Source organism: Hypanus sabinus, chromosome 10 (assembly GCF_030144855.1).
Source record: "Hypanus sabinus isolate sHypSab1 chromosome 10, sHypSab1.hap1, whole genome shotgun sequence".
Taxonomy (NCBI): Eukaryota; Metazoa; Chordata; class Chondrichthyes; order Myliobatiformes; family Dasyatidae; genus Hypanus; species Hypanus sabinus.
In genome coordinates, this window is record NC_082715.1 from 123,716,603 (window position 1) to 123,730,305 (window position 13,703).

The 13,703-nt window shown below is 37.3% G+C and overlaps 1 long non-coding RNA gene across 1 annotated transcript in view; it reads right to left on the minus strand.

Moving 5' to 3' along the window:
- Positions 1 to 2,770: 2,770 nt before the first annotated feature.
- The window catches only part of LOC132401064 (uncharacterized), a 29,512-nt gene continuing 18,579 nt past the window's right edge, over positions 2,771 to 13,703 (minus strand). The window contains exons 3-4 of the long non-coding RNA XR_009514469.1: positions 4,224 to 4,366; positions 2,771 to 2,927 (exon numbers count right to left, since the gene is read on the minus strand). This is a non-coding gene — a long non-coding RNA (uncharacterized LOC132401064). The remainder of the gene's footprint in view (positions 2,928 to 4,223; positions 4,367 to 13,703) is intronic.

Consider the following 13,703-nt stretch of genomic DNA (forward strand, 5'->3'; position numbering starts at 1 on the left):
GCTAACTCTATTTTTCTCTTTATACTTGCAATGCTGTTTCCAACATTTTCTCTTTCAGTTCAATGTAGAAGCTATGCATCTGTTTCTATCTGCATTGTATTCTGTGTTAAGCATTTATAATGATTATTATGGTAACTAGACGTGTGGGTGGGGGCGTGGCAAAAGTGAAGGGTTAAATTACATATTTATGCTTTGTTCTGGCAGTTTATCAGGTCATCGGGCGTTATATGTTTTGTTGACCACTTAACTTTGCTTAATTACATTTGAAATCACTTAACTGCGCTTAACTTTGCTTAAGTCCACTTAGGTACATTTAACATCGCCCGTTTTAGGTCCTTAAGTTTCATCACTTCAAGATTGTATGGTTTACTAGTTGCTAATAAAGGACCAAATACATTTCTTCGACTTCTGGAACATTATTATTAGATTGAGCAGAGGGCACGTCACACGAGATAACCGTGTGGTCGCCAGCAGTGCCATTGATTTGCTTGTGTTGCCGCTACAGGTCAATAAGTGAGCAGATTGGGTCTGTACTCACAGGAGCTCAGAAAAATGACAGGAAGATGTAGTGAAAGGAAAGTGCAGTGAGGTGACCACGCTAGATACTGCCCGTATCTAGAAAGAGTAAAGGAGAGGAGCCACCCAAGAAAGGCCACAAGAAATACATCAGCTGGTTTGTAATGCGCATAAATGTGTCATTATTGTCAGTGAGCTGCAAGTGTAGCTAGTCGTGTGGGACTATGATAAAGTTATAGTTTGAATCATGAATCAAGAACGGACTGAATAAAGCACTTGGCAGGGACGGGAAAGAAAGGTAGATCTCAGTAGTAATGAAGGAAGATCTTAGAATGCTTCAGAAAGAGTATGTGAGAAATCATGCATCAAATTGATTTGGTTGGAGCTGAGAAGCCAGACAGCAGAGCATATGGAAAAACAAACAGAGATAACATTTCAGGTTAAAGAGACGTCAAGGTCAATGAAGGGTCTGCAAGCTGAAATGTTAGTTCTGTTTCTCCCTCCTCAGATTCTGTCAAGTGTTCCCAGCATTTTCTGTTTTTAATCTCAGGTTTTCAGCACCTGCACTTTTGTACTCCTGTGTCATTTTCATGTCCTCAAACGGATGGTTAGTAAAATTTAGGCCAATGGAATTAAAATGTAACTTTAGCACGAATAGTGAATTTAGCTTAAAAGCAGTCAGCAGATTGACTATTATTTTTCAGATTGGGGGATTGGAGGGGCTGTTGCTCCCTCAGGTTAGTGTTGGTACCAATGCTTTCCATACTAGTTTTATGGTAAAGATGAATATCACACAGAAAGTGGCTACAAGAGAAGATCAAAGACTAGGGTTCCTGTGGTGGGTAATTCACCTCCTAACCTCCTCAGTGTCTGTGCACCCTCTACAATGCTCAAGTCAAGATTGTGATAGAAGATTCTCTACTTGCTTGGGCCATATGCAGGTCCAACAATAGTCAAGAAGCTCAACAGGACCTAGCTGCCTCTTGATTGACACTGCATCCACAACCAATCACTCAATCCATCGCTGACCACAGTGGCAGCAGGCTGGACCATCGACTCGATGCACTGCAGCAACTCACCAAGCCTCCTCAGCCAACACCTTCCAAACCCATGTGGACGCAAAAATTCTTTCTAAGATAATGTCTAACCATTTGGAAAATATTTTAACTAAAATCATCTCTATGGATCAAGCAGGCTTTATTAAAGGCCGTTACTCTTTCTCCAATGTTCGGAGATTGATGAACATTATATATTCATCACTATCTAAGATACCCCAATGTGTTATTTCTCTTGACGCAGAAAAGACATTTGATAGAGTTGAATGAACATACCTGTTTAAGGTACTAGAAAAATTTGGCTTTGGTAATAATTTCAATAGGTAGATTCAAATGATCTAGAAGGGCGCCCTTTCAAAGCAGAGATGCAGAGAAATTTCTTTAGCGAAAGGGTGGTGAATTTGTGGAATTTGTTGCCATATGCAGCTGTGGAGGCCAGGTCATTGTGTGTATTTAAGGCAGAGATTGATAAGTTCTTGATTGGACATGGCATCAAAGGCCAGAAACTGGGGTTGAGGAGGAGAAGAAAAAAGGATCAGCCATGATTGAATGGTGGAGCAGACTTGATGGGCCAGATGGCCTCATTCTGCTCTTATGCCTTATTGTCTTATGGTCAACTACAGAGACTGAAAAGCTCTGGGGGAATTTACCTCCAAAGTTTCCATTTAATCCCAAACAGTTTTCAACTGATAGAATTGTAAAATGTAGACATTCAACAGGACTCCGCCTTCCGGTTACAGACATGTAAGACACAGTCACTTCTTGTCTGCCTTTAATCTCTCCCTTTTCCGAATTAAACTTTGAAATTTCAACTTTATTCAGTTGGATCTGTAGAATAACAGTTATAATTATGGCTACTCTCAGAAGCACCAAAAGAAATCCGGACCCTGGCAATGGAAAGCCCAAAAAAGCTGATGAATTCTCGGAGGAACCCCCCTTGGGTAAAGAGACTGGAATCTCAAATCAGCAATATCAGCATTGAGATAACTCAACTAGAAGAGAAATTCGAAGGAAAAGTTGACTCTTTGAGCCTTGATCTTAACCTTGAAGTTAATCAAAATGCTGCTGACCTTTCTTCTCGTTTGGAAAAAGCCCAACAACGGATTGTTGATCTCGAAGCTCAATCACATCAGGATAATATTTGAATTGTAGGATTAAAAGAGAAATCAGAATCAGCCGACACACTGGATTATTTCGCAAAAATGTTTCAGTCTTTATTTCCGGAGGTTTGTTTACAGCCTTCAGATATCAAAATGGCTCACAGAATTGGCACTTTAAAATTTTTAGATCAAGGTAAAAACAGACGTATTGCTGTGCGTTTTCTCCATTTCAGAGACAATGACCATATTATTAAGCCTGCGAGAAAAAAAAGAATTTTTCAGCATCAGAATTCAGATTTTCGCTTTTTTGAAGATTTTCCACACGAAATTGTTAAGAAGCGTGCTGGATTTGCATCGGTTATGCAATCAGCGTATGAAAAAAAGCTCTTCCCACTGTTATGAGTGATGAACAGACTTGATGGACAATGGGGTGGAGAGTTAACCATCCCCCTCTGAGAAACACGAACTATTACTGTTGCTACGCTGACCATGAGAGAGAGACAAAGCCCAGGCAAGAACATTTGCTACAGATAAGAGGGGGAGAGAGACTGTTGAGGTTACTGTATTACGACTTCTGCAAGGGTTATTTATCTTATACTATTTTGCCCATAAACATTCCTCAGTGTACTGAAGGAGTGGCCTTATTTGATGGACACGGTCATTCAGGAGTGATGGATAGCTGAGTCCCCGTGAGTAGGGATAAAAGACAGGTCTGGAGAGACACCCTCCAGACACGCCGTGGACACTGATTGAGTGTTGGAACCCACAAGAAAGGTGGGGGCTTAGGAGACCGAATCAGGAGATCGGTCAGTAAAGCTCACAGTGTTAAAGCAGGGCCAGTGGGGACTTGTGTGCGTGTCCACTCATACCAGAGTGACGAGTCCACCACAGAAGATCGGTCTAGCAGAAGGACGGAGAGGTCATAACTGAATGACCACACTGATACGACGGATTAAGAAAGCAAAGGAAGGTTTGCCTGATTGTAGCTGTTACATCTCGCTCATTCTCATTCTCTCTCTCTCTCTCTCTCTCTCTCATGATTACAAAACAACAACCATAACTATATCAGCACTTATGAACTGAACTGAACTTTATACTTTTCTATGACAGTTTATTTACCCCTAGACATCAATAGAGCTTGTTTATTATTAATTATTATTATTCCTACACTTTTAGGTTTATTACTGCTAACTTGTTTTATATGTATATTTGCATTATTGATATGGCTTTTGCTTATTTTTATTAATAAACACCTTTAGTTTGGTACCACCAGACTCCAACGAATTCTTCTTTCTCTGCTGGTTAGACACCCAGTTACAGGGAACATAACACCACTACTTCAGTATCCAGTGAAATTAAGGCTTTTTGTCAAAAAGTCTGGCTTTCATATTTTTGATGATCCTGTCAAAGCATTGAGTTGTATTAATTAGTTATCCGACACATCCGATGGTGAGTCTGAAGCCTGAAGCTTGAATGATTTATAATGGCTTGATTGTCTCGCGGTGCAAGGAGTGATGAGATTGGATGATCTGATGGTTACAGAAGTCCTTACCTTAAAATACATTTTTATCTCTGAAAAAAACTGGTTTGGATGGCTTCCATTTCAGAAGACATGGAGGGAGAACTGTTGATAGACTGTGATGCACCATCGATATAACTCTCGGAGACGTGAGGCGAGATATAGGCTTTTATTGGCTGGAAGAAAGAACAAGCAGCAAGTGACCACCACACAGTATCCTGGAGACTGAGGAAGGGGCTGTGCCTCCAATCGCCTTTATACCGGGGTCTGTGGGAGGAGCCACAGGAGCAGTCAGCAGGGTGGGGGAGTGTCCAGACAGGTATATGTAGTTCACCATAGACTGTAATAAGTTTGAACCATTTAGAATTTTTTTTCTGCAGCATTTAAATGAATTAATTGTTTTTTTTGTTTCGTATGCTTTTGTAAAGAATTTTTAAAGTAATTATTTGGATTTCGTTATGTTTTAAAGATAGACCGGACAATTTAAAGATGGCGATTGTTTTTCTTCTGTGCAAATATTTCAAGAATTATTCTGGATGTGTTTTTCTTCCTTACCTAATGTTATGAAGGTTACTTTCAATTGAAGGTCATTTTGTTTTACAAAAAAAACACTTTCCTTCCAAGTTAATTATATTGAGATACATGTCGACTGTAATGAGTTTTATGTTCGGTGGAGGGAGACAGATTTTTTTTCTTTCTCTTTTTTTTACTTAAATAGGCAGAGTTTGCATTTGCATCTATGGTTTTCTTGGGGCTTGTGTCGATTGATATCAACCTGTTTCTGGGCTTTGTAGTTTGGGTGGGATTTTTTTTTTCTTTTTTTCCCCCATTATGGAATCACGGAGCATAAGCCAATTATTTTTATTGTTGTTCATCTCCGCCATTTTCGACTACCCTATCCTGACATGCGTCTAACTATTCTTTTTAGATGCAAAGTTCCATGATGATATCTAAACAGTTAAATGTTTTAACTAGGAATGTTCACAGTTGGAATCATCCTATTAAGCGTAAAAAAAAACATTTAAAGTTATTAACCGATTTCAACCTGATATAATCTTTGCTCAAGAGACGCATATCAGGTTATGTGATAAAAATCAATTTTTTAAATTTTGGAAGGATCCTCAGTTTCATGCAAACTCCCAGAGTAAAACTAGAGGTGTCTCTATTTTTATTGATTCCAATATCCCCTTTAATCAGGAAGATATTATAGCTGATATTAATGGTAGATTTTTGATTGTTAAAGGAATAATTTGTAATAGAAAAATGGTTTTGGTTCATATTTATGGACCAAATGTTAATGATCCCTCATTTTTAAAACTGTTTTTACTCTATTACCTGATTTAAATGAATATATGTTATTAATGGGTAGTGTTTTTAATCCTTGTCTAAATCCTTTAATGGATAAGTCATTATCCAAATATCAACTCCCTAATCGTTCTGCATCACTTATTAATTCCTTTTTAATTGATTATGGTTTAATTGAGATCTGGAGGCATATGCCCCCTAGTGATAGAGAATACTCTTTTTTCTCACATGTTCATAATAAATATTCAAGAATCGACAATTTTCTAGTTGACACTTGACTTTTATTCAATGTTCAGAAATGTGAGTATGATGCGATCGCTATCTCTGATCATGCTCCTTTAAACTTAATAATTGAACTGAAAGATGTAGTTTTTAACCAGACCACTTTGGCGTTTTCCAGAACGTTTATTACAAAGTTCAGAATTTGTTGAGTTTATTGAAGCTCAGATAAAAGAGTTTTTTTCTCTTTAATAATATAGGAAACGTCTCTAAGTTAGTAACTTGGGATACATTAAAAGCTTATTTACGCAGTCAAATTATTTCATTTATAGCTAAACTGAAGAAACAAACAAGAATGGAATTAGATAAAATTTCTAAAATAATTAAAGAATTAGATAACATCAATGCAACCTCTCCAAATGTTGTTTCATTTAAAAGAAAAGTAGAGTTACAATCACAAACAAATTATTAATAACATATCCTATTGAAGGATATTTGCTTAAATTGAAAAGTCAATTTTATATTTTGGGGAATGAAAATAATAAGTTCTTAGCTTCTCATTTAAGAGCAGATAGAGCTAAAAGACAAATCTTAAAAGATTCATAAAAATAATGGAGATATAGCAAGTAATCATGAGGACATTAATAATACTTGTCAAGATTTTTACTCTGATCTTTATAGATCTCAATTTCCTGCAGATTCCTCCAAAATGAAGGCTTTTTTACATAAGATTAAATTTCCACAAATTTCTGTTGAAGATCAACAGATGCTTGATGCTCCAATTACCAAGCATGAAATTCAGAAAGCTATTTTATCAATGCCATCTGGTAAAGCTCCTGGACTTGATGGTTATTCAGTGGGATTTTACAAAAAATTTGAAAGATTACTTTCTCCGTATCTTTCGGAAATATTTCATGAATCCTTTGAGAAGGGTAATTTACCTTCTTTTTATGAAGCATCTATTTCCTTAATTCTTAAAAAAGATAAAGATCCTGTTGAATGTTCATCATATAGACCTATTTTGCTCTTAAATGTGGATGCAAAAATTCTCTCTAAAATAATGGTTAATTGCTTGGAAAATATTTTTACTAAAATCATTTCTATGGATCAAACGGGTTTTATTAAAGGCCGTTATTCTTTCTCTAATGTTCAGAGATTGATTATATATTCATCATTGTCTAAGCAACCTCAATGTGTTATCTCTCTCGAATGCAGAAAAGGCATTTGATAGAGTTGAGTGGCTATATTTGTTTAAACTATTAGAAAAATGTGGTTTTGGTAATAATTTCAATAGATGGATTCAAATGATTTATAAGAATCCTATTGCCATGATCATTACTAATAACTGCAGGTCTTCTTTTTTCTCACTTTCTTGTGGTACTAGACAAGGATGTCCATTAAGTCCTTTATTATTTAATCTTGTACTGGAGCCATTAGCTATAACACTACGTGAAGCTAAAAATATTCATGGTATCTCTATGAATGGAACCATACATAAGATTTCTCTTTATGCAGATGATCTTTTGGTTTTTATTTCAAATCTTGAGGAATCAATTCCTAATCTTTTGGAAACACTTAAAGATTTTGGTAAATATTCAGGATATAAACTTAATTTCAATAAAAGTGAATTGTTTCCATTAAATGTCCCTGTTAGTATATATAATGATATTCCTTTTAGAATTGTTAATACATTTAGATATTTAGGTATTAGAATTACTAAAAAATATAACGATCTCTATAAAGTGAATATAGTTCCTTTAATGGACTCCATGAAACAACTATTTTCTAGATGGAATCCACTTACTCTTTCTTTAATAGGTCATATTCATGCTGTGAAAATGATGACTTTACCTAGATTTTTATATATTTTCCAAAATATATCTATCTTTTTAACTAAAATAATTTTCGACCAAATTGACTCTCTTATTTCTTCCCTTATTTGGAACAATAAGAGACCAAGAATTAATGAGTATCATTTACAAAAATCTAAAAAAGATGGTGAACTTATATTCCCTAATTTATGACTATTATTGGGCTGTGAATATTAGACAATTATCTTTTGGTTATATTGGCTTGATAAGAACCAAAAACCATTATGGGTTGATTTGGAATTAAAATCTGTTAAACAATTTCATTTAACTTCAATTTTAGGAGCTCCTTTACCTTTACAGCTTTCTAAAATTCCGAATTTAAATCTCTATCTGGTTATTAAACAATCCCTACAGATTTGGGTTCAGTTTCATAATTTTTTTTTAATTTTAAACAATTTAAGTTGTCTAGTTTTTTTATATCGAAACTTTTCATTTAAACCTTCAACAACTGACCCCATTTTTCTTCTATGGAAAAATAAAGGAATCCATTCTTTTACAGATTTATTTTGTGAAGGTCAATTGATGACTTTTGAAGAATTAATTAATAAATTTTCTCTTGCTCATACACATTTTTGCAATACTTTCAGGCTAGACATTTTTTATAACAATATTTACCCAAGTTTCCATATTTACAAGAAACTGATTTGTTGGTTTCCATTTTGAAATTGAATCCATTAGTGAAAGGTTCCATTAGCAGAATTTATAACTTATTTTTGTTACAGAAAGAGAACCTATCACTAAAGATTAAACAAGATTGGGAGAGAGAACTTAATATAACCTTTATTAATGAAGATTGGCTTCGAGTTTTGAAAAACGTAAATTCTTCTCCTGTATGTGCCAACCATTGTTTAATTCAATTTAAAATTGTTCACTGTTATTATTTAACAAAGGAGAGACTATCTAAAATATTTCCTAGTATAGACAACTACTGCAATAGATGTAAAACTGAAGTAGCTACTTTGTCACGTATGTTCTGGTCATGTTCTTCATTAAAATCATTTTGGAAATCTTTATTTTCAACAATTTCTAAAGCTCTGAAAATTAATTTACAAACGAATAGATTGAATGTTCTATTTGGAATTGTTCCGCATCATATTCAGGGTATCTCATCTTCAGATCAATATGTAATTGCATTTGTTACACTACTGGCAAGAAGGGCTATTTAATTAAAATTGAAAGATATTTCTTCCCCTACATTAATTGAATGGTTTTCTCAAGTAATGTTGTTATGTGGCGGCTCATTTCCTAGCGTATGCAAACCGACTCACAATTAGACAGCCTACGGGGGTTTGCGAGCACAGAGCTTTGGAGCCTCTTCGCCATGGGGGGCCGGTTGACAGAGGCTTAAAAGTGAGGCTGAAGTTTTCGAATAAAGTTTTTCCTTCGACTGCAGTTACCGACTCCGTGTCGTAATTTTAGCACTGCTTGTAGCACACCGCTACAATGTCTTAGTTTGGGAAAAAATTAGTAGAACTTTTGATCCTCGATTCGATTTTGAGAGAAGATGGGATTCTTTTGCCAAATATTATTATTTAATTTGAATTAAGCTATATGGTTTCCTTCCAATTTTATTTTTTTAATAAATATGAAATGGCAGTTGATGACCTTTTTTTATATTTAGATGATGGTCAAACGTATTGCTCCGGGGGGGGGGGGGTGTTGATTCCTAATGGTCTTTTTTTCTTTTCCTTTCCCTTTTTTTGTAATTAGTGGGGGGGGGGGTTTCTAGTTAGATGGGAGTTTTTTTTCCTTCTTTTTCCTATATATTAAATTTTTTTCCCATTTTTATATTTTACGATCAGCATTTTTTCTTCAGCTTTATTAATTGTATACATATTAATCTGTTGAAGTTTTGTATCATTTTATAGCTGTAGAAGATTATGTACCAATAAAAAGATTCTAAAAATGAAAAATGAAAATGACATTCAACATGCCTCGCAGCATACAGAAAAATTCTCTACTTCAAAACCTTTCAGCATCTGTGGACATTTTTTCTGTCACATTTAAATAAATAATGGAGCTTAAACCTACATGAATCTGAGGCAAAAGCACTTTAACCTGAGCTGAAATGGCATTCGGAAAAATAAAACATCAATACTGGATCGCAGCTTCGCTGAGCAATTGCCCCTTAGCAGCTATGCGGCAAATCAGCTGGTCAATAGGCAACAGAAGTGCAAATTTGCTGTGCGATAGTGATGAGGGGCAAACAGAAGCAGGCCTGCACAATGTGTACAGCTACTATAGGGCATAGGTAATTATTATATAGGATTAGAAAAGACATTTGCAAACTCTGCTTTGATGTGTAAAATATCATTATCATCATGTGCCATGTCATATGATGTGGACAATCATGGTCTTCCATCTGTTTTTAACCTGAAAAATTCTAATAAGCTCATCAAAACTTTTGCTTGTCCATCCCTTGATGTAAGACATGAATGTCACGCACTGTCAACAACAACTTTTTCTTCCGAAAAAATTATACTGTGTAATAAAGATGGCTTAAAATGGTGCTGGTTAATCTCAGCGATTTCTGCCTGATGGGCAATGACACAGAGAAAACAATTAAATATTCTGTTAATCACTCTTTTTCTGGTAAGCAATCATCGCAAACAATAGCCTGTAACGTCCCTATGGATTTAGAGGCAATTCAGCATTTGTAGAACAGAGGCGAGGTGAGGCAGCTAGCCCATCACCAAGAGTGAAAGAGACCCAAGGTTTGATTAATTTAAGCACTGAGCCGAATCAAAAAGATTAGCAAATCATGGAGCATGGTCCATGCTCCAGAGTGTATCGACGGGACTGAATCCAATGTTTGGGTGATTTCAGCACCAGGCCAGATTGAAAAGGTCAGGGTGTCAGGACCCAAAGGGGAGGGAGGGGCCTGTTCTGTTTGCTGCTCTGCTCTGTGCTGAACTAAGGGTCTACGGACGGGTCTGTCTTTGTGAACTTCAGTTCAGAACACTACTAGCTTACATTTATTGTCTGCATGATTGGCGAAAGTGATACAGAGCTGGAGAAGGGAAAGGATCATGGGACAGGAGGGCTCAGGATTTGTTTGCCTGTTCTCCATCTCCCTCTGGTGCTTCCTCCACCCCCCTCCTTTCTTTCTCCTAAGGCCTCCTGTCCCATGATCCTTCCCCTTCTCCAGCTTTGTATCACTTTCGCCAATCACCTTTCCAGCTCTTAGATCTCACAACCTAAGGACTCACTTTCAAGGACACTTCTTCTCACATTCTCAATATCTACTGCTTATTTATTTATCATTATTATTTCTTATTTTATTTGCACACTTTGTCATCTTTTGCACACTAGTTAAATGCCCAAGTTGGTGGGGGCTTTCATTGATTCTAATATGGTTATTATTTTATTATCTATTTATTGAGTATGCCTGCAAGAAAATGAATCTCAGGTTTGTACATGATGACATACATGTACTTTTATAATAGATTTACTGTACTTTGAACTTTTAAACAGTGACTCCTAGTTCTACATTCTCCCACAAGTAGTATCTTCTCTAAAGACACTTTCTTAAAGTCCTTTGTGATCTTGTGTTTCAAAATTTCTTCTCAGTTTTTCCAAACTCCAATGGATACAAATGTGTCCAAGCTTTCCTCTTAAGACAATAATTACTATTAACAACACACACAAAATGCTGGTGGAACACAGCAGACCAGGAAGCATCTATAGGAAGATACTTCTTCCTACCGATTCTGCCTGGCCTGCTGCGCTCCATCAGCATTTTGTGTGTGTTGCTTGAATTTCCAGCATCTGCAGATTTCTTCATTTGCTTTTTTAAATCTATAAGAGTTTTTTTTTAGCCAAAGATTGGTTGGTTGGTCGCCCTCTTTCCCGTTCCAACAATCAACTTGCTTGAAGCCTATGGCCATGCCCAGACCTTCCGCACCCCTCCCAGAAAACCTCTGAAGGATCTACAACTGCCTGATGCTGGACAAATTGCCTTCTCCTGATGGTCTGAATCATAGAACCAAACAGCTTAGAACTGGCTTTTCCACCAATTACATCCATTCCAGTCTATTTATGCTAGGGAATGCCAGCACCTAGTCTATGCTCTCTTCTCACTGCTGCCATCAGGAAGAAGGTACAGGAGCTTCAGGACATACTTTATCACATTCAGGAACAGTTTCTAGCCCTCAACCATCAGGCTCTTGAACCAAAGGGGATCACTTCATTCAACCTCACTTTCCCGTCACTCAACTGTTCCGACAACCCATGGACTCACTTTCAAGGGCTCTTCATCTCATGTTCTTGATACTTATTGCTTTGGCATTTGCACAGTTTGTTGTCTTTTGCACTTTGGTTGTTTGTCCACCCTTTTGGGTGGAGTCTTTTATTAATTCTATTGTGGTTCTTGGATTTACTGTGTATGCTTGCAAGAAAATGAATCTTATGGTTGTATATGGAGACATACTGTATGTCCTTTGATAATAAATTTACTTTGAACTTTGATGAAGTGCTTACAAAGCTCTGTTTTTAATTTTGAGGCGTTGTTCTGGAGACACACACACAAGGTAGTTTATCTGCTCCATCAGACCAACGATGAGCAAATTTTTCATTTTAAATCTTTGCAGAAAGCTTTTATATCTGCAAAGATTTTGTCAATACTAATAGGTGCTATATTAGTAATTGTCACAAGGTGGGGATGAGGGTGCTGGGAAAGGACCCACACGCAGGACACAAACACGTCTTTCTTAGGTACAATAAAATAGTGTTTATTACTCCCTACACAGAAGATCAGGAAATTGAGGACAAAGAGAAACACAAACCTTGGACTAGGGACTTGGATCGCCATGGACCTGGGACTTGGAAACAAGCAACTGGGACAGCCGCGGACCTTGGACTCGGTCCCTGGGTAGAAAGGGGGGAAGCCCCACCGGGCAGCAGCAGTCCGGCCGGACCTCCCCAATGAGGCAACGGGTAGGAACATCGAGTCAGGACTCCATCTTCCACTCAGGCACCGAGCTGGGACTTCTTCAAAGGGTAGACACAGACAAGGGGCATAACCGTCAAGTGAGGACTCTGCCTTTCACTCACCCCTGGTAGATTGGCCTTGCCCGGACCCACTCTGGCGATGGAAGGCAAATTGCTGGTACTCCGATGTGGGTCGAATCACTCTGGCTTGTCGTAGTGGCGGTGACTTGTGAAGGCTTCTTGACACTTTTGCCCTGAATGGCTAAAGCCAGGGGCTCAGGTCGAGGGTAGATTACCTTGATTGCCAAGCTCAAGAGACGTGTGAAACGGAATTAGAAGGGAACAAGGCGTCAATGGTCCGGATCACAACCTAACTAAATTTAAAGGGGAACCGATCCAGGTATGATTTTCCAGGTATGGATAAATGCATTTTCTGCAACTTCAGTAGCAGGTGAAGTTTTTGCACTGAAAACAATGTTCACACATTGAACCATGACATTAGGAGATGAAATTCCTTACAGATCTTGGATGGCATAGGTGCATATGAACAGCACACTTTACACCAGTAATACAGGTGGAATCACATGCCTTTTTGGGACATTTACAAAGACAGGTGTGTAAAAAGGGCCCAAAGGATCATTGAGACTTGAGTCACCCCAACCACAATCTGTTCTAGCTGCTACCATCCAGGAAATGGTACCACAGCATAAAAGCCAGGACCAACAGGCTCCAGGACAGCTTCAGACAGATTAATTCATGCTGATACATTTGTTTTTCTGTGTTATATTGACTGTTCTTCTGTACGTACTATTTATTATAAGTTACTTTAAATTGCACATTGAGATGGAGACGTAACATAAAGATTTTTACTCATTTATATGAGGGATGTAAGCAATGAAGTCAATTCAATTCAAAATTCTAAATTTAGAGCAGAAATGCTGAGAAATTACTTTAGGCAAAGGGGTGATAAATCTGTGGAATTTTTTACCAAGAATGGCTGTGGTGGCCAAGTCATTGGGTGCAATTAAACAGAGTTAGATAGGCTCTTGATTAGCCAGGGCATCAAAGGGTATGGGAGAAGGCAGGGAGTGAGGATGTCTGGAATTATTGGATCAGCCCATAATTGAATGGCAGAGCAGACTCGATGGGTCAAATGGCCTACTTCTGCTCCTATATCAAAGGTCTAATT